Source organism: Neomonachus schauinslandi, chromosome 2 (genome assembly GCF_002201575.2).
Source record: "Neomonachus schauinslandi chromosome 2, ASM220157v2, whole genome shotgun sequence".
Lineage (NCBI taxonomy): Eukaryota > Metazoa > Chordata > Mammalia > Carnivora > Phocidae > Neomonachus > Neomonachus schauinslandi.
In genome coordinates, this window is record NC_058404.1 from 141,983,293 (window position 1) to 141,986,336 (window position 3,044).

A 3,044-nucleotide genomic window follows, 5' to 3' on the forward strand; every position below is an offset into this window, starting at 1 on the left:
AATTAACAGGTGACTTCTCAGTAAGATTTGAGCATGAGAGAAGAAAACTCAAAATTGAAGTTTCAATGTTAAGCTTCTCCAAGAACTCCCTTTAGGAACCCCAATAGTTAGAAAAGTTTCTCCTCCATCCGTATTTCAAGGAAGACATGCCTGATAAAATGACTTCATGAAGTGACCATAAACTCCTAGGAAATATTTTCTGTCTGCAAACGGCAGCTTTCATGTTTTGTTTGCTTAGATTCCCTTGTCTTTTTCTTCCTTCACCTTTCAATTCTAAAGTAGGCTACCCAAAATTTCCCTCGATATCTAGGAGAATCTTGGTTCTTTCCACTCACCCTCTCCTAACCAGCAGAGAACTTCCCAGCTACTCGTAGGCCTGTAAAACTTTAGACCACATTCACTCACTAACCACCCATTAACCCCCTGCAGCAGCAGAACAAGAAACAACCTCACCCAGTCTTCCTTTTTTTTTTTTTTTTTTATACTCAAAGCTCCGCCTTCATCTTGGGTGCAGACCAATGAGAATACCTAGGAGCTACTGCCACTCTGCAATTGGTCCACGATTTCAGGCCAGTGTGAAAAATAGGCCTCCAGAGGCCCACATGCCTGAGAGTCTTCTCCTTAGGCTTCCTATTTTAAAGAGGCACTACCGCTCCACTTAGCTTTTTTTACTGCGTTGTAAAGGCTACCGAGTTGTTGAAGACGTTGTAAAGGAGTAGTTTAAAGTCACCTTCGCAAAATGGCTCCATCAGCTACTCCTCTAACACGTAGTCTTAATACAAAAGAATTTTAGAGGTGCCTGGGTAGCACAGTGGCTAGGTGTCCACTCTTGGTTTCAGCTCAGGTCATGATCTAGCGGTTGTGAGAGTGAGCCCCTATGGGGCCCCATGCTCAGTGTGGAGTCTGGTTGAATTTCTCACTCCCTCTGTCCCTACCCCTAACCCCCATCCCCCCGTGTGTGCACGCACTCTCTCTCTCTCTCTCAAAACTAAATCTTTAAAAATAAATAAAACATTTTGAGTATGTCTTAAGGAATATCAAAAGGAGAAATATAAGGGGATGACATATATGCCCAGCAACTGTTCCAGTTGGGCTCCCTCTTTCTTGGCCCGGCAGCCATAGGGCCAATGGCCGGGCATGATGGCCATGGGTACCGGCGCGTCGCTGGGACTCTCCTCCCTCCTGTCCCTGCTGCTCTCTGCGGAGATGCACATGTATAGCCTCCAGATGGCCTGCACCCAGTGGTTCACCATTAAGGGAGGGGGGCTGCCGGGTTCCAGCCTTTTAGTCTTCTCTCTCACCGCCATCAGTAATCTGGAAAATGTTGTCTTTGGCAAAGGATTCCAAAAAAACATCTTCCCTGAGATTCTTCTCTGTCTCCTGTTGGCTTTCTTTGCATCTGGCCTCATCCACCAGGTCTGCATTAGCACCTGCTTCACCTTTTCCATGGTTGGTCTCTACCACATCAACAAGATCCCCTCCACTCTACCAGACAACAATTCCATTCCTCACACCGGGCAAGATCACAGGGAGGGGCAAACAGAGAAACTGGCCCCGAATGTCCAATAAAGTGGATTCCTTGTAAAAAAGAAAGAAAGGAAAGGAAATATGAGTAGCTATTTGGTCAGACACTGGTGTTAGAGTCAAACATCGTTACCCTCAGACAACACTAATGATCATGCTCACCTGTGTCATTCATTTATTCTTTCATTCATAACTATTATTAAAGCTTATGATTCAGAGGAAGCAAGGAAGTGACCTAGTGGGGCATGGGTTTTGTCTGTGTTCCTCAGAATCCTCAGGATACACATGTTTCTGAAAAGTTAATTCCATTCATAGATTTGGAAGTAGAAAGTATTATGTTTAGACACACCTAATGATCCAAAATGATATAAATAAATGATTTAATTAATAAATAGAGCAGGAGAGACAAATCTTCCTTAGAGAATAATTTGAAATAATATATGTCCATATTCCCCAATCCAGGAGGTGGAGTTTAATTCCTATCCCTGTGAGTGTGGGCTGGGCTTAGTGACTCAGATTTCTAAGAAGAGAGTAGGGAAAGAGAAAAATAATCATTTTACATACCCCTGAAACTAATATCACACTGTATGTTAACAAACTAATTTAAAAAAAAACTTAAAAAAATAATTTTACAGTGAAGAAACCTGGTAGTGTTTGCCTTACCCTTGTTTTAACACTTCCTTAACCAAGTGATCCAGGTTAACATCAACAGTGATAAGTCATGTTGCTATGAAGTACCCTTAAATATAATGAGAAAACCACTTCATCCCCATGGTATTCGTCCTCAAAACCCATAACCCCAATATAATCATGAGAAAAACATCAGACAAAACCAAATTGAGGGACATCCCACAAAATTGTGACTAGTACCATTCAAAACAGTTAATCAAGGCCATGAAAAATAAGGAACGATTGAAAAACTTCACAGACCAGAAGAGACTAAGGAAATATGACAACTAAATACAACGTGGTACCCTGGGTAGGATCCTGGAACAGAAAAATATATTAGTGGAAAAATTGGGGAAATCCAAATAAAGTTTGGAGTTTAGTGCATACAATGTATAAATGTTGATCTTTTAGTTTTGGCAAATGTACCATTACTATAAAAGATGTTAACATTAGGGGAAACTGGGTAAGGGAATCAGGAACTTTCTTTACTGTCCCTTTAACTTTTCTGTGACTCTAAAATTAATTTGATAATAAAACATTTATTTGAAAGAAAAAATTAGAACAGGAAATAAGCAAAATCCACATGAATTTTTAAGATAAAATGCAAGTCTTCAAAGAAATCTTATGCTTATAGTAGACTGCTTTAAACTATGCCTCCCCTAGACTTGCTAGAAGCACTTTTCCATGTGTAGGGGTAATTTAGAACAAAAGTTTGAAAAGTTAGATGAATCCCAAAGCTGTTTGAAGGATGGGATAAGGCTAGAGGCTAAGAGACCAGCTGGAATTGAGCTGGGATATAACCCAGTCTAAGGCAGTAAGTATACTTACTTGAACAAATTGACTTATTTATT

The 3,044-nt window shown here is 40.5% G+C and overlaps 1 pseudogene; it reads left to right on the forward strand.

Moving 5' to 3' along the window:
• Positions 1–1,137: 1,137 nt before the first annotated feature.
• LOC110591381 lies at positions 1,138–1,585 on the forward strand (annotated as a pseudogene).
• Positions 1,586–3,044: the final 1,459 nt, after the last annotated feature.